Source organism: Hipposideros armiger, unplaced genomic scaffold (genome assembly GCF_001890085.2).
Source record: "Hipposideros armiger isolate ML-2016 unplaced genomic scaffold, ASM189008v1 scaffold_7, whole genome shotgun sequence".
NCBI lineage: Eukaryota > Metazoa > Chordata > Mammalia > Chiroptera > Hipposideridae > Hipposideros > Hipposideros armiger.
In genome coordinates this window covers 8142422-8169101 of record NW_017731357.1, presented here as the reverse complement: position 1 = coordinate 8169101, position 26680 = coordinate 8142422, and the positions used below count along the sequence as shown (strand labels likewise).

Here is a 26680-nt window from a genome sequence, read left to right as displayed (position 1 = left end):
TCCAACAGAACAAAATGACCGGGCTGTGAATGTTTGACCAGCCTGTAATAATATTGAGGTCTAGTTGTGAACATCAAATAAGTTCTGAACATCAGGAAATGTTTCCTGCCTCCCCTTTTTTGAGATGATGAGAGGAGAGGAAAGCCCAAAAGAAAGGTTATACGTGCAGGTGCTGATAGCATCCACAAGTGTGGAATGAGAGCTGAAAAGAAGGGAATAAAAGGGAATTAAAACCAAATTTTCCATCCTGCTCTGTGACCTTTTAGGTTGACAAGAGTTTTAAACCCTGAAGCTCTGCATAGTCCTAAGGACATATAATGGCTCAAATATTTTTTTTCTCAAAAGAAAGCAAGTAGTTCTTATTCTGCTTCGAGGCATAAAACCATAAGGTGTGGAAAATTAAAATACTTAATCCAGCAGAAATATAATTTGTGTAGTGATAAAAAAAATAGGGGCTGGCTGAGTGGCTCAGTTGGTAAAGAGCTTGCTCAAAAGTTTGAGCTCTGAGCAACAGTGGTTCGAGTCCGGCCCGAGCTGAGCTGCTGCTGAGCTGCCAACAGGTGGCAGGATGGCTCAGCTAAAAAAAAAAAAGGATTTCCTTTTCTTTGACTCCCTGTTCTGGCCACTCTCTCTTTTTATAAAAACTGTTCCCAATACATTTAATAAAAAATAAAAATTGTTGACATCCTTTGTGGGGAGGAGGATTAGATAACAAATCTGAAAGTATATAATTTATATTCAGGAAGGAAAAAAAGAACTTGGAATTTTCTGGTAGTTAAATTGTTTATAAAGCCTTGTGACTGGAAATCTAAGTCCATGGGTCATTTGAAAGCCATTACAATATTCATTCAACAAATTAGTTTTGGGCACTTAGCACAAATTAGGTATTATGCTAGATGTAGTAGTTACAGGTCTAAATGATCTGTGATTGACTTTTGGGGTACTTTTTATTTAGATATAATTTCAAACTTAGAGAATGTCTGCAACAATAGTTTACTCTTCATACAGATTCACTAATTGCTTTTCTTAATCATCTGTGAGTGAGTTAGAAAAATTATGCCCAGCACTTCCTACATACATTAGTGTGTGTTCTCTAAAGGCAAGGACACTCTCCTCGCTAGCTACCATGCAATTATCTAAATCAGGAAATTTAACATTGATACAATACCATTATTCAATATATGGTCCATATTAAAATTTTATAAATTGTTTCAATGTCCTTTATAATTATTTTTCCCCCTACACAGGTCCAATCCAGGATCATGCATTTAGTTGTCAAGTTTTTTAATTTTCTTTCACCTGGGACAATTCCTCAGTCTTTCTCTGCCTTTCTTGACCTTCACACTTTTGAGAATTACAGGCCAGTTATTTTGTAGAATGCCCCTCAATGTGGGTGTGTCTGATGTTTTCTTGTTATTAGATCCAGGGTATGAATATTTAGCATAGATATGTACTTCATTTTAAATCTCAGAATAGCTGCCTCTACCCACATGTCCCCCACTTTGACCTGACACTTTGCACAGTTGGGGGACCTTTGAAGTCTCCTGGTAAAACCCAGACTTTTTTCTGCTTCCTTTTGTGATCCCTAATTCAGCTATCAGAATTGGTAAAATCCTGAGGAGGATGTCTGCTTCTTGGGGAATTTATACGCAGCTGAAACCGTACATGAATCGGAAACTCTTGGGCCGGCCAAGTGGCTCAGTTGGTTAGAGCGTGACCTCTGAGCAACAGGGTCGCAGGTTCAATTCCCACATGGGCCAGTGAGCTGTGCCCAAGTGGAGCTGCTGCTGAGCTGGTGAGAGCACGTGGTCTTAGCAGCAAGGTGGCCGGTTCGACTTTCGCATGGGATGGTGGGCTGTCCCCATCCCCCACCCACAACTAAGATTGAACATGGCACCTTGAGCTGAGCAGCTGTGAGCTGCTGATGGGTGGCTGCATGGCTCAGTGTGCAACAAGTTTGCTGGTTCGACTCCCGCATGGGGTGGTGGACTATGCGCCCCCCCCCCTCGCAACTAGATTGAAAGTGGCGACTGGACTTGGAGGTGGGCTTGAGCCCTCCACAACTAAGATTGAAGGACAACAACTTGACTTGGAGCTGATGGGTCCTGGAAAAACTCAATGTTCTACTTCCACAATTCCCCAACACTGCTCCCCTCCCCAATTCCCCAATAAAATCCTTGAAAAAAATTTAAAAAAAATTGGAAACTCTTTCCTAATGTGTGCCTCTCCCACTCCCCCCACGGATTAGTTACTATGAAGACAAAATTATTCACCAAGGTGGATAAATGACTTATGGAGATAAATAAAACGACATGAATGTAGTAAAAATGTTTCTGTCTTCTAAATAAGTAGGGTTTTTAACCCAGCCCTCTAAGACTGTACATCTTTATGGTGAGCGAGAGTCAACTACATAGTATCCCAAAAGCAAGAGCTTATAAACAGGCGCTACAGTAAAGGAGAAATGCAAGGTCTCGGTGATGCCTGGAGTTTTGATTGTACCTATTTAGTTCCTGCTACCTCATGCTGACATATCCAAGGCTACCACAAAGTGAAAGGAGGAAGATGTGTGGGTGAAAAGAGTGGGAGAAGACTCCCAAGAATTGGAAACTATGCAAAGAGTAGAAGCCAGCAGTTAATTAGTTTCAGCTCTGAAATGACCCCTTTGTGCAGCTTGTCCTTCCTGAGAGGTCAAAATGCTGTCATGCCTGCTTTTAGCAGTGTGGCAATTAATTAATCCAGGGTCCTACATAAGGTGGTTCCACTTATTTGGCTGAAGAGTGGTCCTCCTTCTTTTTCTTTTTTCCTTTCCTACTCACTGAACATCACATCCAAGAAATGAGCAGATTTTTACATTTTAGTTCCACACATAGGGTCTACTGAGAAGGATAAATAATCACTAAGGAAGATTCTAAAATCTAAAGTTATTCATTTTCCTGAAACTGAGAAGCTTCATTTTGAGATGTTACTATCTTAGCTCTCTACTAAGCTCCACTGGGATACAAAGTCAGTTGATAAAAATAGCTAATATTGGGTCAGTCGAGTGGCGCATTGGTTAAGAATTTGCTTGGGACGCCATCTCTGAGCAGCAGGATCCCACATTAGGGCCAGTGACGCTGTTCCCTCTACAGCTAAGATGGTGAACAACAGCTCGACCTGGAGCTGGGCTGCCATGAGTCGCCGGCAAAGGCGTAGGCTGCAGTGGAGCTGCAGTGGGCTCCTGTAAGCTACTGTAAGCGGCCAGCAGCCAGAGTGAGCTGCCGTAAGCCGCCGTGAGCGGCCGTCCAGTGACCAACGACGGATCTGCCTCACCCGGGAAGAGTGCAATGATAATTCCAACATGGGCCAGTGAAACGACGTCCTCCACAACTAGGCTGAAGAACAAAAAGACAGCAACTTGTCTGTTTCCCTTCTCCGATTCCCCAACGCTGTTCCCCTCCCCCAACTCCCCAATAAAATCTTTAAAAAAAAGATAATATTTATTGTGCATTTAGCATGTGCTAGGCTACGACTTAGGGATTTTAGATGGCTTGCTGCACTTCATCTTCCTAAAATCTAGGAGTTGGATTATATTATGATCATGACCAGTTTTTCAGGTGACGAAGCTGAGACCAAGAAAAGTAACGAGACTAGACCAAGATGAGTTAGCATAGACACAGGATTTGAACGCAAGCAGTCTGGACCAGAGCCCATTGCTCAACCACTGTGCTATCTACCTTCCAGGTTACAGCTTGTTTACAATCCAGTGGGTACCATAAGACAACTAAAAGAAGATTAATCCATGCCAGAAACTGAGTTGGGTTTGTCAGGGAAGATTTCATAGAAGGCAGATTGGAACTGGGCTGGAAAGTGGACTGAGTTTGATTTGGTGAAGACGAGTACGAAGGGCCTTCCAGGTGAGAGAAACCACATGAATACTGCAAGTATTAGGACAGCAAACTGAGCACTTTGGCTACGGCAGAGAGCTCCTCTCGTCTTTCACAGGAGACGTTAGCAATAGTACAGGGTCACTGCGATGACAAGGCAATGGGGCCTGCCATGCCCTTCCCATCTCCCTTGTGCCACCAGCACTGCCCTGGGTTCCAGTCTCCACTGGGGTAGCACATGAGGCTGAGCCTGCCTCTGGCCAGCCCAGCGGGACTTCTGCTGTCTCTGTTTCAGCTTCTCTTCCTGGAGCTAAGTGGGTGAGTTTAATTCAGGATGTGGCAATAGGAAGCCCTAACACATTCTCCAATTTGGTTTACCACCAATAAAGCTATCCTGATTTCCATCTGGCTTCTTTTGTGTATTCTGATTGATTTGAACTTGGATGGAAGGAAAGATGAACAATTAATACTCTGAAAACTTCTAACAAGGAAGTAGGAGAAAACTTAATTTAAAAGATAGATTAGACATGGTAGACCAAGGAGGGCCTTGAAGACTTGTGTAAGGAATTTAGTTATAGCCTACAGGAATCATTTCTAATTCTCTGTGCAACTACACACACACACACACACACACACACACACACACACACACAGTGGTTAGCCATAGAGAAATTCACTTTGGGCTTTGTTTCCAAACTAATCTCTAGAATTTTAATGTCATCAAACTCCCATTTTTCCACAAATAAATTTGCCAAGAAACCTTAAGTCATTTTTAAAAGCCAAACTAATATTTTGTCCATATGTCTTTGAATCACTTATTGTCTGCTCAGCAAGTTGCTATTTTTCAAGAATACTTTGCTCATCAAAGAACATTTCAGCCTACTTGGGAGACTTTAATAAAGCTTTCTCCTACGTCTCCATTCTTGACATTAAAAGCAATGGTGTGGACAAATATGTCATTATTTGGAAACAAATGTTTGCATTCTTCTTCCCAAACAGTCTACCTCAAACTATAGTTTTTCAATTGATCTCATATTACTAGGTGATTTTTTTTCTCATTGGTTTATGTGTTTATACTTAACCACTAATTTGAAAATAATTTTTAAGTATATATTTTAAGTACAGAGATTCGAGTTTTAATGCAAATATAAAAAATTATTAACTGTTTCCTTATAGCTCCTACTTCCAACTAACAGAGAACGGGCAAAACTCTTTTCTTGAGGAAGAACTTTTCCAGTATATTCTTTTTTATTATCAAAAGGCTTTGCATGAAAACAGGAAGATAAGCTTTTCTCCTTAATTGAGCAAAACAGTTGCCTCAAGCTCTGTAACATATTCTTCCTATGCCTCTGACCTTTGTAGGATAAAAGAAATGATAGCATGCCTTTGGTCTTTCTGCTCTAGGAAGGAAAGTTATAGAAAAAGAATTGATTTTTTTCCACTTCTGTAATTTGAGAACAAAGTTATAACTCCAGATTTTCAAAGTGCAAAGGAAAATAATATACAATTACTAGATTGCTATCTGGGGGACAGAACTGTATGAATTTAGTAGAAAACAACTCACCAGAAAAATGAAACACATTTTTAAAAGAATGCTACATTTTACTGCTTTTCCTCTTGGCTTCTGGAATTTAACCTCCATCTGACCCATCTCCATTCTATTCACGTTGGCTCTTTTTGCTTCCTTTAAGTTGTCTTCTCTTTTCTCTAAAATGAACTACAGAGCTATTTTTAATCTGCATTTTTAAAGTTTACTTTATGTATTTATACACAACCTTGTTCCAGAAAGAGTTTCAGGTGGCTTAAAAGAATCCATAAAATACACCAATAAATTAGAAACAGAAGAACCAGGAATGAAGCTTATACAAAAACACTTCTACAATCCTACTCATTTACTCCAAGTGGACCACAAGTTTGGCTCTAAGCTTCCTAGCAGGCAGTCAGAAAAGGGAAGTTAATTAGTTATATCATTTACAGTATCCATAAAACAAAAACAAACCAATTATCCAAGTGACGCAGTTATTCCTAATATTAAGACCAGAAAGAAATTTCTCTTGAGAGGCTTCATGAAGACGTCAGTGTATGATGTAATAATCAGCGTTCTCAATAGCAACCTAGTGGGAGACACAGAGATGAATTTCACAGGGCTCTTTCTTACTGTATTCAGTATAGGCAGATAGGCATCACACCAACTTGAAAATCAGGAAAAGCAATTTAATTATGAGCTTGGGGGTTGAGGCAGGGACATACCATATGATATTGGTCAAGGTGCTCAGCTCTCTGCTCTGCTAGGCAAAACCAAAGATGAATTGTAGAACAATAGAATTGAATCCAGTACCCAGAAAGGCTTCAGAGAAATTAGGAACCCACTAAAATTATGTGTATTTTATGAATAGGTGCATTTCTTTTTCTTGACAGAGCTTATTAGATCCTCAACATACACAGGCAACTCACAAGTTAGAAACAATTTCTTTAGAAAACAGAGAATTAAACAGACTATAAATCCTTCACACTATTCTGCATATTCCCTCCTCCCCCGCTCAACCGCCCCACAGGTTTGCTTTTTTTTTTCCTCTGAAAAATAAAAAAATAACCTATTTTGTTTCCATTTGGTCTCACAGCTTGGAGAAGGGTTTCAAGGTGGTGAAAAAGTTGCCTCTTGGCTGGAGAAAGAGGCCCGGGCAGAAATCCTGATGACAGGAGGATGGTGAGGGGATCCGCAAAGGCTGCTGGGTTTGGGAAGCGTCTAGTGGCGCTTGAGGGTGAGCCTTTTAAGAGATACTTGCCCTGCCCAGCCTGGGGGGGTCGGCTAGCTTGTGGGGCTTGGTCAGGTGGTTGCTCATTTTCTTGATGAGTTTCACCTCAGCCTCTAGGAAGTGGCTCTCCAGAAAGTCACAGAAATGGCAGTCTGTGTTGGCAGAACCCAGGGCATGCAGATCTAAAAGGGCCTGGTTCAGGATCTTCTCCAGGACCAAGGCGGCTTCCACGGCATCCATGCTGCCATTCCACTCATCTAGAGACTGCTTCTTCCCATCCTGGTTGAGGTCACAGCTGCTCCACTGGTTTTGCATCTTCAAGAGAAGCCCGGTGCCGTTGCACTTCTGCTCAGCCAACTCACTGAAGAAGAGGCCCATGCCTCGCAGGGCCACATCATGGCCTTCAAAATAGAAGCTAACAGAGAGATGGGTGTAGGAGGCCTGCAGATGAAGGTTAACAGGTGGTTGACGGCAGCCTCTACCTTGGCAGGAATAATTCTGGTTGATCTTGGTGCTCATGGTTAATCAGCAGTGAGGAGCTAAACAGAAAATATGGTGCTGGCTGCTCCCGGAAGCAGGGAAAAGCTGAGAAGATGGTGCTGGAAATTATGACTGAAGGGGAGGAATTAGAAGGTGGTGAAAGGCAGGCTTGCGTAGGAGGAGGGTAGGCAGGGATGGGAGTACCCCATCTAGTCCATCCAAACACTTGAAGTGAGAGACACATCTGGGGGTGGGGCGGGGCTGCAGGGTACACTGTCTCTCTGTTTAGATTTTGATAAGAATTTAATTCTAATTTCTTTCTTAATTTTTAGAAAGGAGTTTTTATCTGTCGTTTTGCCTCATTTGTTTTACCATAATTCCAAGATGAGGTAAGAATGTCCAAGGTTAAGAACGTCAGATGTATTGATAGTGGAACCCCTCCAATCTTCATTTGTGATGTAAAACTCCCTTGTTTCTTGTTTTAGAGCCTGTATACATATACAAAGGGTGCCAAAAAATGTATACACGTTTTAAGAAAGGAAAAAAGTATTAAAATTGTAAACCTCAATATATACAGATAACAGAAGATGAATATAAGTCACGTTTGACTTCTGCAATTACAAGAGGTGCTCAAAGTGCTTACCATCAGCGTCCAGACGCTTCTGATTACAGCGGACTGCTGCTTGAGCAACGTTGACCAAAGTGTCCACTTGTGTTCATTTTTTTGGCACCCCCAGTATTTTTCCCTGCTCCTAATCCCTCAATGAGAGGGTGACCATTAGTTCCAGTTTGCCCAGAGCAGTCGTGTTGTCCTGTTGTAATTAACAGCACCCCATAAATAAATACTTTTTAAAATAGTACCCCCTTTCACACTCAAAAGGGTTCTTGTTTGGAACATATATTACATGGTCACCTTATTCATTGAGAAGGAACAAAATTCACACTATGGAATGTGAAATGGGTAGTTTGCCAGACATTGAACTTGAGCATAATTTGTTTTCATAATATTAATTAATCATAACAGTAAGAATCCTATCATACATTTTCTAGTATTCAGCCTTCAATGTTTTCATTTGTTAATGCATTTATTCCTTCTAGTAAAAGTTCTATTGAATACTGTTTATGTGTCAGGTGTTTTGTTAGGTCCTGGTGGCTTCTTGTGCTTACCCAGATATTCCACCATTAACCAAAACATGTCACGTGAATGGGTACTAAAGAGGAACATGCAGGTTTATAAAGCCCACCAAAGCAGAAAATAATCTATGCAGGCTGAGTTAGCCATTCTCAGCTGGAAGAAGGGGGCAGATCTAGGTGTGCTTGTCAGATCTCTTCCAGCTTGTGACTCCATGCTTAGCTTTTTATTTTCCTAAATACCACTTGCCTGGGGCTGCCTCACGATTAGAATGCTTTGCTGTGTTTTTTAACAAACAGGAAGGTACAGTCTATTCAAGGCAAACAATATTTGAACCCCAGACAGGAGAGTTTTGCTCTTAACTTTGGACCTAGTTTTCAATAAAATAAAAAAACACTCTTTTGCAGCTACTTTAAATTTTATTTTCTCTGTTGCTGAAAACTGACATCTTAAAATTTCAAAAAGAGAGCCGCAGTCTCCTTTTACTGCTGAAGCTAAAATATGAATGCATATCCTGTATCTAAATACAGGATATATTGTCGACTGTTTTTTTTCAGGGAAGGTTCTTGTCCAAAACTGTTCTCATATTGCATTTGAGGTTTGCAAAAATGGCTAGAATTCAGGACTAGAACATTTTTCCACCCTGGAGGGAATTAATTGGATAAAACAGGAGTAGTTCTGCAGCCTTTCTGGCTTGGTTCTAGAGGAAAAAAGAGGCTGGGGGTGAAGAGGGGGAAAGCAAACATTCAAACCCAAGAACAATCCTATCACGTACTCAAGTAGGAGAGAAATTGTACTACTTGTAATATGACTGCATCTCCAAATGGCTGCAAAGAAAAATGATCATTTTCTACTTCCTGCATAAATCATTAATCATCACATTGACCTTATAACAAGAAAATGCTAAGCTTAGAGAAAACTCCACCACATAACATCCTTTCTATATTGTAGCATGTTAGGCTCATTTAATATATTTCAATTTCCTATACATTTACTTATTCTTCTTGAAAAAGGAAAATGTCTATATAAACCCTCTCACATGAGATAAGTTTTCTGCCTTGTGCAAATGTTGACAAACCTTTCCCTCATCACTCTGGAGAGAAGCCAGTGTCGGAACAGTACTCTAGTGGGTGGTTAAGCACATATTGTTGGAATCAAACAAACGTAGGCTCAAATCCCAGCTATGCCACTTACTACGAGTGTAAACTTAGGCAGGGAGCATAGCTTCTTTGAGCCTAAGCTTTCTTGCCTGGAAAATGGGAATATTAATATCTCACAAGTATACCATACGGATGAAATGATATAATGCTTGAGAAAAACACTGTCAAACAAGTAGAGAGCACTCAAAAAATTGTAATGTATCATCAATTGCTTTTGCGATAAAATTGTGGAGGCCCTCTCAAGTACGAGAAGCATCTCCCAATATTTGTTTTACAGTTTATTGGGGTGACAATTGCTAGCAAAGTTACATAGATTTCAGGAGTTCAATTCTGTGACACATCATCTATATAACACATTGTGTGTTCACCACCCAAGGTCAGCTCTCCTTCCATCACCATATATTTGTCTCCCAATATGTTTTTGATCCAAGTTTCCTCACTGCAGACCTCTTTCGCTGAATCACTATCCTCTGTGGCAATGTCCTTTCAAGTATGAAAGCAGAGAGGCACAGCTTTAGGTAACCAAGATCTAATTCATTTAAAATATGAGCAAAGCCAGCTTTTCTTCCTTCCTTTGGCTAAGTGAGATTCAACCCCACCTCCTGAGGTCCTCTGCGGCCCTGTTAACTGTGGAGCAGGGGGAACAGGGCATAGGTGGCAGAGGTCTATTTGTTTTCTCAGTAATCCAGCCTGAGATCATCATCCATTCCAGCAAGAAACATCTCATGAATACCTACCTTATAGGAGAAGGTACGATTATGAAAGATCCCATATGAATGGTAGAATTGATCTCGTCTCCCCATCAAATATAGACCATGGGGTGCTCATGTATTGGTTCAGATTCCCCACAAGCAGACCCTGAGATGAGGATTCCTGTGCCAGTGATTTATTGGGAAAGTGCTTCCAGGGGACACCAAGAGTAGGGGAAACAGGACAGAGAAAGGAAAGAAGCCAAGATGCAAGGCTGTGATTTTAGGAGAAGTCTCAGCTTCAGAATCATCCCCGTGTGGGGCTTTTGAGTGTAAATTACACCTAGAGTTTATTTCAACATGAGGCAAGGGAGCTGGACTTTCACATTCCTGCCCCGTGGCTGTGGGCCTCTCCAGGGGATTATAAAGTCAAAGGGTCTATGTACAGGTGAAGCAACTCCAGTGGCCCAAGGGAAAGCCAAAGACAGGCACAGGTGCTAGTCATTAGCAGACAAGCACACAAACTGGGTGCTGAGCATCGCAAATTGGTAGAGAGGGATGTGACAGCATTCGGCCACAGCATGTACAGTAGCGACCACATGCCCGCTTTCCTACTTGATCATGGGAGGGACTGGAGGACAGTGGAAATGAGAAACACCAATTAGCACCTTTTTACCAGGAATCTAATAGATAAAATGAAGACTGTCATAGGTATTAACCTGTATTTGTCCCTGTTGACTACTTCTACTTCTAGGGAATCCAGGAGTTTGGGAGCCTATGGCTGCTATCTCCTTTACCAGCCCTGAAAATCTGGAATTCTTCAGGGATCTGATTTGCACATGCACCAGGCCAAACCAGACCTACAGCTCCAGCTAGGAAAACATTTGCATTTTTATTGGACCCTGTATTCTAACTGACAGCATTCCCCATGTTGCTACAGCATATCGATGTTTTTAATAGCTGCACACAAGCACTTAAAAGTCAAAACATCCCTAGCAACCCAGAAACTGACAGGCTCTGAAATGGCTGCTTAAAGGCCTGTCATCCAAGCTGAACTCACCTGAAAGCTAATGTTATATAAACAGCAAAAACTGTTTCTGTGTGCTTGTCATTTTTCTAAAAGGAATTGTAAGGGCTACAATTTTGTTCTGAGCTGTTCATCGACTTTGGACAAGGGACAGCCTGGCACCAGGCACAGTTATGAAACAGGAAGATTTCATTCAACATTTTCCTCTCCTCTCTCTCTCTCTCTCTCTCTCTCTCTCTCTCTCTCTCTCTCTCTCTCTCACACACACACACACACACACACACACAGACACACAGCACCTCCTCCTCAGCCCACCTGTGCCTTCCACTAAACTCTAGAGCTCACCCTCCAGGTTAGCCTTACACCACCTACCCTCCCTGCGCTTCCCACAGGCACCTCAGACAAGATGCAGTTCTCAGCTGGGGCTGAGTTTGTCCCCCAGAAGACACTTGGCAATGTCTGGTGACATTTGTTTGGTTGTCGTAACTAGAGGAAAAGCACTGCAGGCATCTAGTAGGTCGAGGCCAAGGATGCTGCGAAACATCCCTCCCAGCACAGGACAGTACCACCCCTCCCAACAAAGACTTCTCCAGCCCCAAATGTTAGTAGTGCCAAGGCTGAGAAACCCTGTGCTAATGGGTAAAGAATGTTGGTGTCTTCATTTAGGTCCCCTCAAAAGCAGACTCTGAGACAAGAGTTTAAGTAAAACGTAACACATTGAGCACAGGGCATTTAAATGTATAGACGCAAATCTGCATCACCGGTTCACAATGTGTTAAGTTTCTTTGAGAGAGGATCTCTGAAGGGGATCTTTGAGAGTAGGCGTGAGGATAAATGAGATAGGAAGAGGAAGAAAATGAGTAATGGGTGTGTTGAACAGCAGGCTACCCCTATGGGAAGCTAGGCCTCAATCCTGCTGGAGAACTCTGGAAACCTATATGAGGCATGCCTCCGAGTTGTCCCACACAAAGACAAGGGATATTTATCTTCCAAATCCCATCCTTCATGAGCTGAGAACTGCTCTCAAGGATATTCAGTGTTTGGTACTACTGCCCTTTGAGAACCAAAAGAAAGCTCCCTTAGTAGAGAGTTTTGCGGGCTTGTGGCAGGGCCCCATGGGCATGTATGGGAATAGTGAGTGCTGAGCAGATATGGGTAGCCACCAACAATGTGTGCTCGAGTTGGTCCTCCAAGGAAACAATCATGGGAATATATCCTCAGTGGCTTTTTCTGAGGAGGATGCCTTAGCCAAAAAAGTAATGTGAATCATGGCCATAGTAGGTGTCCTAGGAGACAAGCCAGAGTGATATGTTTTAGTTAGAGAGATCTTGTTAGAACCTGCAGCTAGGAGGATTCCTAGAAATCATGTGTTCCAGCTCTATACCAACCAGCACACGAATCCCCTTAAGAACATTCTGATAAATCATCACATAGTCTTTGTTTGAATACACCAGGTTACCAGGAACACCTTCGCTCATGAGGGGTCCCTGTTCCATTTTCTGGGAGTGTGATGTGGGGAAAGAGAGCCACTTGGGAGCCAACCAGACCTGAGTTTGAACCCAACTCTTCCGCTTAATGTCTGTGTAATTTGGGGCAAGTTACTTGATCTCTCTGAGTCTTAATGTCTTTAGCTATAAAACATCGGTAATATTATTGACCTCTTGAGGTTACTTTGAAGACTTAATACAATACAGGGAATTTAGCACAACTTCTGACACATACTAGGTGCTAAATAAATATTGGCTGCCTTCACTCCTTTCCTTCTCCATCTTCTCAAATCTCATGTGTTAGCTCTCTGCTTAACAATGTTTGGTCCTTTCGTTCTGGTTCTGACTTCCAGAAGAATATAACGTAAGTCCAGCCCACTTTCCCACTGATCTAAGGCTTCTCTTCTCCACCAAAACAGGTCTGGCTTCCTCACGAGGACTGACTCTGTGGGTCTCACTCTGGTCACTCTTCAGAAGCGAGTGGAGTCCCCCCAGAGAAACGGTTTCCATCACACCGTTACCAGGGACAAAATACACTTGGAGATCACATCCTTTTAATTGTGATGCATGTGGATCCAAATGGGCTCTGTATGGAATAGTGTTCTCTGTTAACATAAAGAAAAAAATCTGTCCAGTCAAGAAAGGAAGGCAGGATATGGTTTTCTCTTTCTTTACCATGCTCCACTGTAACGCTTGCAAAAGTTTCTTCCAACCTGCATTTGTCCCTTAGCCCTCCATAATGAAAAATGCTTTCTGTTATTTTTTAAAAGGAAAAAAAACCTAACGTTTCATGGAAGGAAGAAAGATTCACATTCTGAATAGCGGTGGCCTCATATTTCAGAAGGGCTGGCAAGTCTGCCCTTGGTGGCTGCCAGGAGTTGGGCTGGATAGACACAGCTTGATCTGGAAAGAACATCCAGCCTTGAAATGTGAAGTGGCAACTTGTGCGATTCCACTCTCCCTTCCCCAGCTTGAAGCCCCTGAATGCTCCTTCTGGTCATGCTGACATCTGGCTGGAGAAGACAATCACCCAGCAAGAGATTGTTTTGCTTTTCATTAACTATAATATGATCCCATTTTTGTAAAAAGGTGTATGTGTGTGTGTCCGTGCAAACACATGCCCCAAAAAGTTAACGGTGGTCTGTATCTGTGTGTAACCAATTTGTTACTTCTACTTTTCTATATTGTCTGATTTTTTTTTAGCAATCTGAGTGCATATAAAATTACTGCAGAAAAATCAGAAAAAAAGACCTTGTTCCTATTTTCAAAGAAAAGGGGGAAACTTGTTCTCCTTTCTCAAGTAGGTCATATGACTTTTGTTCACAAGTAATAAACAGGGCTTGGTGTTTGTCTCCTTAAGCCAGAGCTGTCTTGATGAATGGCATCCTCCAGCCTCATGGGTACCAAGCTACTTTGCATGTGAAAAATTAAAATGCAGGAAAATGAAGAGCTTCTCTCCGTATACCCCTCCCCTACTTCCTTGGGATATCGCCGGCAATCCTTCTACCCACTACCAGCCACTGAGACGCTGAGGCTCAATCTGAGGACTGGGAAGAAAAGAAAGTCCCTCCTGGGCCTCTGGTGACTTGTGGGGCAGAGATGCTGTTTTCTATTTCATCCTTATTCCCTGGTGGGCCTGGCACTGTGATAGACACAACTAATCACAGATTCCCAGGGATGATGAAAACTCAAAGGTCATCTGATCCCAGTCCTTATTACCACTGTCACTGCTTCATAACTGCCTGATAAACAGATTAAATGTGACTGCTGGTTAACTCAGCTACTCAAGAGGTTTGAGCCACAGAGTCAGATGCCCCAGTTCATTTCCCCAGCCAGTTCTCTTTGCCAGTTCCAGGAATACAAAGACATGACTCAGCATTTATGCCTCCACGAATGGGGCAGAAGCGGCCACTGACCCATGGTGGGACCAGTACCAACCACAGGTCCTATTTAGAGCTTTTGGGGCTGGTGATGGTGGTGCGGCTGGTGTCAGTACAAATCTCCCCTCCCACAGTCCCCTTGCCCCCTCCTTGGGGTGTATGGACATGGTTGAGGGCCAAAACACAGCATTGTTCCTCAGTTCAAGATAAGGGAATATCTTTCTGGGCCTGACTCTCTATATAAGCACCAGATGGTCATGATTAAAATTAAATTAAATTAATGTTTGACAGTCCGTGAAGGACATAAATTGCATGGTGTGCTGCTTGTCCAATCTGTCATCTTGTTTCCCTTGGCTCAGGTCAACCAACAATAGCCGAAGGCTCCCTCTCTGGGTCAAACAGTAGCTTATTTCTTTGCTATGGGAATGGCTGTTCAGTTTACTAAATTGAAGGCTCCTATGCTGCCAGAATTGTGATTAAGATGCCTTAAAAGGCAGAGAATTCTATCTCCTTGCCACAATCTCCAGTAACCATCTCCCAAACACACTGTAACGGTAATTACTGATTAAAATTCAGAAACTGGGAAATCTGGCCTAAGAGCAAACCATTGCCAAACTCACAAAGCAATTTCCAGCTCTAATGACAGCCTTCTTCATTCACATGGTTTCTAGAGCATGTGGGCAGTGTTCATGTCTTATCAAATTGCAAAAGAATCCATGATATCATATTTCAACATCACCTGTCTGCTAAGTACTCCCTTCCAAAGAACTTTCGGATTTAGACTTCTGCTCTTTCCTCCTGTTATTCAGGAATTAGTGTTCCAATATTTACATGGTCTTACTAGCTGCTTCCATCCAAAGTAGCATTTCAACCTCTGTACTTTTGCACAAGAACTTTGATGAAGTTTTCAAAACGTTTAGCATATATTCTTCGATGGCAATGATCTGTTTCTCTAGGAGTAAGCCAAATAGAACAAGCAACGGAAGCATGCACAGGGTGATGGAAGCTGGGATGTACCACCCAGATGGCCCCTCAGGAATGAAACACTTAATCCTCCAGCTGCCAGGAATGCTGCTGGGAGGTGGCCTTCAGCTGTCAGTCCATCTTGGAGGTCGCCTCCACCGAAGAAAACTGCCTCTCCCAAGATCTCATCTCCTAAGGGCAGCCCACATCTCCCAGATTGAGACAACTTGGAGAGGCCTGTTTTTCTCACTGTTTTCTCTTCCTGGACTTATCTTCCAGATCACTGCATGACTCCTTTCCCCATTCCCTTCATTCAGGTCTCTGTTCAAATGTCATCTCATCAGAAAGGCTTTTCCTGATCTCTTTTTCTAAAGAAGCACACACTTACCCCTTCCCTGCAACCCTACCCCGATGGCTCTCTCTGCCCTTACCCTGATTTCATTTTCTTCGTAACTCTTACCACTATCTGACATTACTTAGATATTAATCTATCTTTTAGTTTATTGCCTATCTCCCTATTAGAATATAAACTCTATGATATCTGGGACTTTAGCTGTTTTGTTCATTTTTTTAAATCTCCATTACCTAGAAAAATACCTAGCACATATATAGAGGTGCTCAGTAAATATTTGTGAATAAATGAATGAATGAATGATGATGTGCCTAAATCTTAGCTACTTCTTAGCACTTAGGCTGCCTAGCTCTCTCCCTCCATATCGTGAGAATCAGAGTACTGCCAGGGTAGCATAATAGCCAAGAACACAGGCTTTGGAGTTCGGCTGACCTATTCACTCAGTTCACAATAACATAGTTCTCAAACTATGTCACATTGTTCTCAGTACTTTAATGATATTAATGCATTTAATGCTCATCACAGTCAATAAGAGGTGGGTATTATAATTATTATTATTATTCCCATGTTAAAGATGAAGATACTGAGCAACAGAGAGGTTAAGTCATTTGCCAGGTCACACATCTAGTAAGAGTCAGAATTTGAACCCAGGCAGCCTGTCTACGGAACCTCTGCCACTTACCAGGTGTATAATTTTCAGAAAGCTCCTCTCTGAATTGATTTCTTTGCCCATAAAAACGGACATAATAATGCCTACCATACAGAGTTGTGAGCCTGAAATGAGATGATGTACATCAAGTGCCTAGTGGGGTTCCTGATCCACATAAGCACTTACTAAAGGGTAGTTGTTGTCATTGTTTGTCCTGGTGCCTTGCCTCCCCCTCCATCCCAGCCGACTTTGCCGACTTCCAAATATCACCCCCGCCTGACCTTTGTGTCATTTTGGATGCCCTATATTGACTGCTTGGCTCTCGCTGAAGGCCTTGGATAATATACCCACTCATCATTCTGATGTTCCATGGACAGCCCCAGCATGTGTCACCTCCACCCTTGACTCCACGTTAGCATGCCTCACCCCTGCAGTTAGACCTATGGCCAGGTTCAGAGCTCCTCACTTCTGCCCTTCCTTGTCAGATCTCGAAACAAAATAATTATTAGATTGGGAAGCAACAAAACTCGGGTGGCATGACTTGCCTTTCAGTTCCTTTGGGTTCCCATTACATGTTATAATCATTCAGATAAGCCACAGCCCAAATTTGACCAGGTGTGGTGGCCGCTTTCATGCAGTTCCCAGATCCACCTTCAATAAAGTCCTTCCTGTTTCAGCTGCTAGGTGTCCTGGTGGTAGACAACCTCAGCTCTTAGCCCCTTCAGGGGCTGCCTCAGCTGCAGAGAGCCACCTTGGCCAAAAGGCGGTTTCCTTAATGACTTTCTGAGGTCGTCCATATCCAAAGACAGATCAGTGCAGGAATACAAACTCCCACCCATTTTGGCCCAACTCAGGACAACTCTGAAGGGCCACTCTAGCTCAAGAGCTCCCTGGGGTTGATGGAGGCTGTTGTTGGGCCTGCATCACAGCTTAGCTTCTCCCTCTGCCAATCCCAGCGTCTTTCCCCTCCTTTCCCCAGGTGCTGATCCCAAGGCCATGCCCTAATAAGCCTTCTGCTTCCTATATTCTATCTCTGAGTCAGCTTCCCAGAAATCCCAGCCTACAACAAAAGGTCTAGTCCAAATACTCACACTCATTGTCATGGTCTCTGGATTGCTCCAGAATTAAACCCAGGAGACAAAATGGCCTCTCAGGATTATAGCTCCCTGGCCAATCCCCCAACTCATCTCCAGTAATTTTTTTTTACCTTTTCTCAGAGGCATTACTAGTCTAGCCTGTCTGCTTACACAAGCACATAAATGAAGCCAGAAAAATGATCTTCCCTGATGCCCATTAATCAATTTTTGCTTACTGTTCATCTTTCTCAGCTCAGGGCTTCTCTTTCCTCAAGGAAGTGAGACAGATGATCATGGGTTGGCATACAACACTGGTTCTTTACTTTGACCCCTTGAGTCCTAGATTGATTTATCAGCAAACAAGTTCATTTAACTATATGTCAGAAGCAGACAAAGAGTCAGTCATTAAGGGAATATAAACAACCAGGTGCTTCACCTGTTTTGTAAAGCTAATATATTTGTAAACATTCCCTTGGGCAAGAGTCAGCCTCAAGGATACCCACTTTGGGAAGAACAAGTCACAAACCACTTATTTTTCATGACCATAGATGACATTTTGACCCGAGTAATCATTAAAATATCTGTACTTTTAATGGCCCGTGAAATCTTAACATGCTTCCTTACATGTCAGATTTCCTAAACTACAACTGGACGAACCTCATAGCTTCCATTTGATCTTTAAGAATAGATAAAATAACTGCCCTACTTAAGTGTGCAGTACTGTGTGTTTGAGTGTGTTTGATAAGCTACTAAAATCAGAAAGGATAAAAATGCAGTGGAGTATAATTGCTTATTTTTCTGTGGGAAGATATTTTATCTTATTAAGTAATCTAAGTAAATCCTTTGCTCTCACAGCATGCAGCCTAATTCTTACAAAGGAATTAAAGGAATACTTGACAGTCTATTGGTTTCTCATATTAGTTTTTGTCTTATTATGTCCCTTTGGAAATACTGTTTCATGTCTGATCTTGGACTTTGTCTAGATATCTAAAATGGAGCTGGTATTGTTAGGCAGGCATGGGTACAGATCATTATTCTGTCCTTTATAGTGAAAGATGATATGATTGATACTGACCTCAATCTGTATGGACAATTACAGCTGTAAAAACAGATGCTACTCTCTCAGGCCCATTTCAGCCATATGTTTTGATTCAAGGTGCTGGGCACTTGGCAGAGATGCTGAACATCTTGTGTCAATCAGCCTCTGATACACCTGGACTATGTGAAGATTATTTTTTTAAAGTTATGATTCATTGCAGATGGGGCTAACCACCTCTATTGCCGCCTAGGATCCTACAATCCTATGGGTCATGCTCTAAGATTTTGCTTTTGTGCCCAGATGCTTATAACCACCACATTTCAGCACCCACCCCATAAAGTAGTTATTTGGGTTACTTGGAACAGTGAATTGACAAAGCCTTTTTAAAAACATTCAGTATATGAAAAATTATGGTGGTTAACATCACTATAGGGGAGACTACTGCAGTTGAACACCCACCGTAGGAGCTCCAAATTTATTGGGGGAGAAAAAGGTGAAACAGAGTGATGTCTGCATCGCTGAAATAGGTTGGATTGTATGACCACTCACATAATCTCAAAGTGAATCATGAGGATCCTTGTTAAAATGCAACTCACATCACAGATCTATTGAATAAGAATCTCTGGATTGCTGTTGGAATCTGCACCTTTAACAAGCTCCCCAGTGAGTCTCATGCACACTAAATGTTGAGAACCATTGCCCTAGAGGCTGATTATCTCAGCCAAGGAAGGCATGGTTCCTGCAATGCCACCACTAGTTAGTTAATGGTTCTCTGTGTTTTGGAAGGAAATGGAGGCATTCAGCGACTATGACCACTGAAATGTGTGATTAATCATTGTAATGATGGTGTTAATGCTCCACCCTTCATCTTTACCAGTCTAATGCACCCATCCCCCAGCTGCTGACTCCACATTTCCCAGGATCAAGAGCGGCTCTATTTCCTATTTAGCAGCTGTGAGTGTTGGCTGCTAGCAGCTGACAGCTGCACTCTTCTCTGAACAATTGTTCTCAGCTGACGGGAGCCACCTCAATCCAGAGATACCTAGGAGGTTATAGAGCCAGCAACATGACCAATGACTGACTGGTATGAAGGAGCAAATTCTAACTCCTTTGCCTCATGGGAGATGACTCTGTGGTGCCATTTTTGCTCTAGAGCTCTACATGGAATCAGGTTGATGATTGACTTCTACTGTAACTACCTCTTTGCCTTTCCTGCTTCCTCTCCTGCCTTTTCTGCTTCCTTCACTTCCTTCCTTCTAGGTTTCTCCTGAGATCACTCCTTCAGTAAGAATCTCTGTCTCATTCTCTGCTTCTAGGTTACTCTACCTAAGGTGCTGTTGTTATACAGCAGTTGAGGAGGCTTTCCCAAGGAAAAAAGGGTTGTAAAAATAAGAGATTCTGTGAATAAATGCAGAGATATATTTGTAGCGAGAGATCAAAGACATAGGAGGTTCTTGTTCTAAGTAAAATGGGGTAACTATAATACATCCTGTTTATCCCATTCACTGCAGTTATAAATCCTGGCTTGACTGCATAGGGCAGCTATTGGAGGACTCTGAAAAGTAAATAGTAGCACACAGATTGGGAAAAAAGACAGACCAGAATCCAAAGTACTACCCAGCTAGTGGTGAGTTTACCATTTATTTTTCTTCTGCTATTGCTGGCCTAGACTCAAGGCAGCCCCAAACCTAGAAGTGGAACTAGGGCATGGACACAGAGAGATCCAGAAGAGGCCCTCTAGTTCTGTCTGGAAGAGGAGGAAAGAGGTGACCTGATACTTAGAGAGTGTGGGGCAATCTCCCAGCATTTTTTTTCTTTTCTCTGTTCTCTTGCACATCAGGAAACCTGCAGTAGCAGCAGCAGCAGCAGCAGTAGAGATAGCACCAACAATGGAGGCCTACAAGTGCTTAAAACTGCTGGAGGGGAGCCATGATATCTGATCAGAAGAGCTGTGTCCTAAGAGGATGTAGGAGCCCCCATTGCTGTTTTTCTCTCCTTTCCCTCCTGCTTCTTCGTCCCAGACATGGGTACAACAGTGGGAAGCGCACAACATAGTAGCTAAAAGCCCCATCTTCAGTATCTGGAGTCAGAGACTGAAAGGTGAGCCCCAAGGGGAAAACAAGTAATGGAAAAATGTTGAGGAGCGTGGAGCTTGGGAAAACAACCCTATAAAATTATTTATTAACGCCGAGGCTCACTCCCTAGCTTGCATATGTGGATCTATGAGGCCATAAACAACGTAACAAAAATTTTGAGAACTGAATTATGGGATAAAATACAGCCCAGGTCCCAGATTGGCCACTGGGTGGCACACACGTGAGACAAATCTGAATGGTACTGTGAAGGCTTTGAAGCTCAACTGACATTGGAACCACAAGTCATAGCAGGCTGGTTGGAATGTGCAGCCTGAGCTGAAAGAACTTGATTGCCTGTTAAAAATATCTATATTATCGATAGGACTGAAACAACACCCAGAATCTCATAACCCAGAGTCTCCCAAAATAACCAGGATAAAATCTAATATTACTCAGCATATGGCGAACCAGGAAAAAAACTCAACATACATGAGAAAAGACAACCAACAGACACCAATGCCAAGATGACACACATTGAAATTATCAAAGACTTTAAAGCAACTATTATTAAAATGTTCCAAGAAGGAGAACACTTTTACTGAAGTATATAATTGACTTACAATATATTAGTTTCAGGTGTACAATATAGTGATTCAATGATTATACACATTACAAAGCGATAACCACAATAAGTCTAGTTCTCTTCTGTCACCATACAAAGTTATACAGTATTACTGACTATATTCCCTATGCTGTTTCTTACTTCCCCATGAATTACTTATTTTATAACTTTAAGTTTGTACTCCTTAATCCCCTTCACATGTTTTGCCCATTCCCCCTCCCACCCACTCCCATCTTCTGGCAACCACCAGTTTGTTCTCTGTTTTGTTTTGTCATTTGTTTTGTTTTTAGACTCCACATATAAGTGAAATCATACCATATTTGTCTTTCTCTGTCTGACTTATTTCACTTAGCATAATACTCTCCAGGTCCATCCATTTTGTTGCCAATGGCAATATTTCACTTTTTTTATGGCTAATACTCCATTGTGTGTGTGTGTGTGTGTGTGTGTGTGTGTGTGTGTATCTGATATCTTCTTTATCCATTCTTTTGTGCATGAACACTTAGGTTGCTTCCATATCTTGGCTATTGTAAATAATGCTTCAATAAACATAGGGGTATATGTGTCTTTTTCAATTAGTGTTTTCATTTTCTTCAGATAAATACCCAGAAGAGAGATTGCTGGGTCATGTGATAGTTCTATGTTTAAGTTTTTGAGGAACCTCCATGCTGCTTTCCATTGTGGTTGCACCAGTTTAGTCCCACCAACAGTGTACTCCATACAGTTTTTCCATATCCTCACCAACACTTGTTATTTTTTGTCTTTTTATTTTTTTAAATTATTTATTTATTTATTTTCATGTGGGAGTCGAACCAGCAACCTTGTTGTTAAGAGTGCACGCTCTATCCACTGAGCCATCGGGCCACAGCTCAGCTCAAGGTGCCGAGTTCAGTGTTAGTTGCGGGTGGGCGTAGCCCACCATCGAACAGGCAGTCTTGTTGTTAGGAGCACATGCTCTCACCAGCTGAGCCATCCTGCCACCTGTTGGCAGCTCAGCAACAGCTCAGCTCGGGCGCAGCGTCACTGGCCCATGTGGGAATCGAACCGGCAACCCTGTTGCTCAGAGCTCACGCTCTTAAGCTAACTCTTAACCAACTGAGCCACTCGGGTGGCCCTATTTTTTGTCTTTTTAGTAATAGTCATTCTGACATGTGTAAGGTTTCGATTTGCATTTTCTCATTGTGGCTTTGACTGGCATTGTGTAGGTGAGGATCCTTCTTGTTTGCCATTGCCCTAGCTCTTGGTTGTCTCTGAATCCTTTGTGAGTGTCTAGTCTTCCTGAGTTATTCTTGATATGCCCCTGATGTTAAGGGTGTACCAGTGGAAGGAATCTCGTTCAGTACCTACTTTCAGGCTGATTGGAAGCCACACTCTAGTATGCAAATTTGTACAGTCCTCTGGGGCCACAATAGTTATCTCTGCTGGCCTCCAGACCAGGAGATCTGGAGGTGTGCCCTAGGCAACAGTTGCTGAAATCAAGACTCCTGATGATATTTAAGCTCCTTCTGGAAAGTCTCACTGAGCTGTCGCGAGGCCAAGGGGGTGTGCAAGGATGGTGTCTGCCTGCTTTCGTTCCCTGGGAGCACAGCCTTAGCTTCTAGGGATGTAGGAAACCTGAAGCCTCTCCCTCGGGCTGAACCTCCAGGCTAAATAAATATGCATTTTCCATAGGAAGACTGGGTTTGTGTTTCAGTCTGCTGTTTGTGCAGTGCCTTGGGGATGGCAGCCTGCCAAGAACTATCTTTTGTATTGTTACAGTCCCGTGCAGCTCAGTTAGGCTAGCCCTCTTGGCCACCAGGGTCAGAGAATCACAGGGTGTCCACTGTGTGGACTACACATGCTTGCTAGCTTTAGCAAGGCAGTTGTAGAGTGTAGGGGGTGGGGCTTGCTCACTGGTTTCAGGAAGGCCTTGGGAAAATTTCCTGACTGCATGTAACCATAGGCTTCAGCAGTGCCTTGTGTGTGCCCACTCTGGCTTTAGGTAAGGGATGGGGTGGGGGGGCGGGGGAAGACTACCATCACCACTTGTGCTCACCAGCTTCAGCCAGGGGACAGTGGGATTTTGCAACTGCTCCTGCTCACAGACGTTAGCTAGGAAGTGGTGGAATACCGTGACCATTCACGCTCACCTGCCCCATCCAGGGAGCAGGGAAATGTTGCAGCCACCCACACTCTCTGGTTTCAGCAAGGCTTTGGATAGTGCTGAGACTACTTGCCCCTGCCTGTATTCGCAGGGTGGTGGTAGCGTGCCATGTCTGAGCTTGCCCGCTTGCATTAGCAGTCAGGTAGGGAGTACAGTAATAGCGATCACCAGCTCCTTTATCTGAGGTGCATTTCAACTGTCCCCTGCCCCTCCAGCCCACGGTTTTAGGTTAGCAAGGGAATCTCCTTGCCATACAGTCTGGGTGTTTCTCTAACTGCTGTTTTTTTACCCCCAATGGGTCTTGAGGTGAGTGTGACAGCATGCGATCTTTAAGAGGGGAGTCTCAGTTTCCCATAGCACTTTGGGTCCCTTCAACCCCATTGGTTTTCTAAGGCAGATGTTTGGGGGTTTGTTTCTCTGATGCAGTTCCCAGGGGTTGGGGTGCCAGATGTAGGGCACCAACCCCTCTCCCCTCCCAGAAAATCACCTGTCTGGTGAAATCCCACCTTATTGTGTGTCCCTGCACCAGGGGTTGGTATGTTTGTTTGTTTTTGCCAGAGTGTGTCTATGCCTCTCCTACCTGTCTTGATGTGGTCCTTTTATCCTTTGCTGGAGAGACTAGCAGTCATCTAGTTTTCAGAGGGAAATCATGATCCATGTGTAGCTGTAAATGCGGGGTGTCCATGGGGGGGTGGGTGCAGGATCCTCCTATGCCACAATCTTGGACTCCACCCCTCAGGAGAACACTTCTGAAATGAACAGAAAGATATAAAGTCTCAACAGAGAAACAGAATATATAAAGAGGAATCAAATGGAAATTTTGAGCTGAAAAATACAATCACCAAAATACAAAATTCACAAAATGGGATCAACAGGAAAATGAAGATAATCGATGAAATAGTCAGTGAATTTATTGATAGATCAAGAGGAAATACTCAATCCAAACAACTGAGAGAAAAAATACTGAAAAAAGTAATGAGCATAGCCTCAGGGACACATAGGACAATAGTAAAGGTTTAATGTTTGTATCACTGGAGTCCCAGAAGGAGATGAGAAAAAATATACTGTAGAAAAAAATATTTGAGGAAATGATGGCTAAAAACTTCCCCAATTTCGTAAAAGACATAAACCTACAGATTTAAGAAGCTCAGTGAATATCAAATAATATAAACACAAAGAAATCCATGCCTAGACACAGCATAATCAAACTGCAACAAAACTAAATACAAAGAAAAGAGTCTTCAGAGCAGCCAGAGAAAATAACACATTTCTTATAGGAGAATAACAATGTGAATTCCAGCAAATTCTCTTCAGAAACCGTGGATGCAGGAAGAAAATGGAGCAACATTTTTTTAATGTACTGGAAAAAAAAGAACTGTCAACTCAATCTTTCAGTAATGAGGGTAAAATAAAGGCATTATCAGACAAAAGAAGACTAAAAGAATTTATTTCCAGCAGACCGTTAAAAAAAACAAACCTTATTTTATTAGAGAAGTTTTATGCTTATAATAAAATTAAGAGAAAGATACAGAAATTTCTCATATACCTTCTTCCCCCACAAATGCAGTCTTCCCCATTATCATCACTCACCAGAATGGCACTTTTTTTTTGTACCAAGGATGAACTACATTAATACATCATAATCACCCAAAGTCCATAGTTTACCTAAGGTTCACTCTTAATGTTGTATATTCAATGGGTTTGGACAAATGTATAATGATATATATCCATTGTTATAATATCGTACACAGTATTTTCACTACCCTAACTAGCCTCTGTGTTTTCCACATTCACCCCACTATGGCAACCACTGATCTTTTTACTGTCTCCATAGTTTTGCCTTTTGCAGAATGTCATATAGTTGGAATCATACAGTAAGTAGTCTTTTCAAATTGAATTCTTTCACTTAGTAATATGTATTTAAGGTTCCTCTGTGTAATTTCATGGCTTGATAGCTCATTTCTTTTTTTAAAAGATTTTTATTTGGGAATTGGGGGATGGGAACAGCGCTGGGGAATTGGGGGAAGGGGAACAGATAAGTTGCTGTCCTTTTTTTCTTAGTCTAGTTGTGGAGGATGTTGCTTCACTGGCCCAAGTTGGCACCATCATTGCGCTCCTCCTGGGTGAGGCAGATCAGTCGCCGGCTTCTAGACAGCCGCTCACGCTGGCTGCTGGCTACACACGGTAGCCCATGGCAACCCACTGCAGCAGGGGCTGCAGCCTATGCCGTCACCGGCAACTCATGGCAGCCCAGCTCCAAGTTGAGCTGTTGTTCAGCATCTTAGCTGTAGAGGGCAGTGTCACTGGCTCTCATATGTGGGATCCGAACCAGGGCCCTTTGGCATCCCAAGCCAGCTCTTAACCAACGCGCCACTAGGCTGGCTCTGATAGCTCATTTCTTTTGATGGTGAATAATATTCCACTGTCTGGATGTACCACATTTTATTTATCTATTAACCCAATAAAGGACATTTTGGTTGCTTTCAAGTTTTGGCAATTATGAATAAAGTGTCTATAAACATCCACATGCAGGCTTCTGTGTGGATGTACGTTTTCATTTCCTTGGCTGAATACGAAGGAGCACATGGGAAGAATAGGCTTCATTTTTTAAAATGTCTTCCAAAGTGGCTGTACCATTTTGCATTCCCATCAGCAATGAATGAGAGTTCCTGTTGCTCTACATCCTCACCAGTATTTGATGTTGTCCATGTTCCAGATTTTGGCCATTTTAATAGGTGTGTAGTAGTGTCTCATTGTTGTTTTAATTTGCATTTCCCTGGTGACATATGATGTGGAGCATGTTTCCAGATGTTTAGTTGACAACTATATATCTTTTTGGTGAGGTGTCTGTTAAGATCTTTGGCCCATTTTTCAATTGGGATGTTTGTACTGTTAAGTTTTAAGAGTTCTTTGTATATTTTGAATTAAAAGCCCTTTATCAGAGAGATTTTTCTTTTGCAAATATTTTCTCTCAGTCTGTAGCTTGCCTTCTAATTCTCTTTATCTTTTCCCTTGAACAGAAGTTTTTAATTTTAAGGAAGTCCAGGTTATCAAGTATTTCTTTCATGGATCATGACTTCAGTGTTGTATCTAAAAAAGCATCACCACACCCAAAGTCATCTAAGAGTGCTCCTATGTTAACTTCTAGGAGATTTATATGGTTTTGTGTTTTGCATGTAGGTCTATGATCCATTTTGAGTTGATTTTTGTGATGAGTGTAAGGTCTATATCTAGATCCTTTTTATTTATTTATTTATTTTTGTGGAGGGCAGTGTCACTGGCCCTCA

General features: G+C 42.4%; 1 pseudogene; it reads right to left on the bottom strand.

The window, feature by feature from the left end:
- Positions 1–6634: 6634 nt before the first annotated feature.
- LOC109386782 (ferritin light chain pseudogene) lies at positions 6635–7138 on the bottom strand (annotated as a pseudogene).
- Positions 7139–26680: the final 19542 nt, after the last annotated feature.